Genomic DNA, 1779 nt, shown 5'->3' with positions numbered 1-1779 from the left:
TGATATCTTTGTCCCTTTGGCCCTGCCTGTTAGTCAGGAGAATACACAACTATATAAGTGACTAACAGGCAGGCCAGACAGACAAAACAGGCATTGAAGAATAAAACGCCCATTTTTCTGGTGGGGGTCCAACTGCTGGGACCCCCACCAATCACCAATCAGCTGTTGTAAAGCTATAACTCCCATCATGTCTAGAGAGCCTCAGGCATTATAGGAGTTGTAGTTTTTCAACAGCTGGAGAGCCATAGATTAGGGTACAGCGTCACCCATCATCCCTGCAGAACTTACAACTGACTCCAGCTCTGATGGGACAGTCAGGAGAAAACACAATGATATCACTGACCTGAGTGACGTCTTCTCTGTTGTTATTTCTTTCCTTCTCCATCTGGTCCAGACATCAGGACATCTTCCAGCTCCATCTTCTCTGCAGAGTCTGACACCAGGACATCATAGGTTCTAACTTTGTCAGTAGATCCTCATCCTCTGTATGAAGACAATAATCATTATTATTCTGCTAAATACTGTACCCCCTGAATATAATCCTGCCACACACTGTATCCCCTGAATATAATACTGCCACACACTGTGCCCCTGAATATAATACTGCCACACACTGTACCCTTGAATATAATCCTGCCACACACTGCACCCCTGAATATAATACTGCCACACACTGTACCCCTGAATATAATACTGCCCCACATCGTGCCTCTGAATATAATACTGCCACACACTGTGCCCCTGAATATAATACTGCCACACACTGTGCCCCTGAATATAATCCTGACACACACTGTGCCCCTGAATATAATCCTGCCACACACTGTACCCCTGAATATAATCCTGCCACACACTGTACCCCTGAATATAATACTGCCCCACATCGTGCCCCTGAATATAATACTGCCACACACTGTGCCCCTGAATATAATACTGCCACACACTGTGCCCCTGAATATAATACTGCCACACACTGTACCCCTGAATATAATCCTGCCACACACTGTACCCCTGAATATAATCCTGCCACACAATGTACCCCTGAATATAATCTTGCCACACACTGTACCCCTGAATATAATCCTGCTACACACTGTACCCCTGAATATAATCCTGCCACACACTGTACCCCTAAATATAATACTGCCCCACACTGTACCCCTGAATATAATCCTGCCACACACTGTACCCCTGAATATAATCCTGCCACACACTGTACCCCTGAATATAATACTGTCACACACTGTACCCCTGATTATAATCCTGCCACACACTGTACCCCTGAATATAATCCTGCCACGCACTGTACCCCTGAATATAATACTGCCACACACTGTACCCCTGAATATAATCCTGCCACACACTGTACCCCTGAATATAATCCTGCCCCACACTGTACCCCTGAATATAATACTGCCCCACATCGTGCCCCTGAATACAATACTGCCACACACTATGCCCCGGAATATAATACTGCCATACACTGTGCCCCTGAATATAATACTGCCACACACTGTGCCCCTGAGTATAATACTGCCAGACACTGTACCCCTGAATATAATACTGCCAGACACTGTGCCCCTGAATATAAACCCTCAAAAATAACCATGCTATACACTGTACCCTCCCACACATCATACATACATACATATATCTTGCTTACATACACACACATCTATCTTTCATACACACACATCATTCATACACACATCATACATACAGTACATAAATGCATCATTCATACACATGCCACCTCCGGACCCCCCCAACACATGCATA

The sequence above is a fragment of the Hyla sarda genome, chromosome 2 (assembly GCF_029499605.1).
Source record: "Hyla sarda isolate aHylSar1 chromosome 2, aHylSar1.hap1, whole genome shotgun sequence".
Classification (NCBI taxonomy): domain Eukaryota; kingdom Metazoa; phylum Chordata; class Amphibia; order Anura; family Hylidae; genus Hyla; species Hyla sarda.
The sequence above is the reverse complement of the archived record's forward strand: the minus strand, read 5'-3'. Positions refer to the sequence as shown.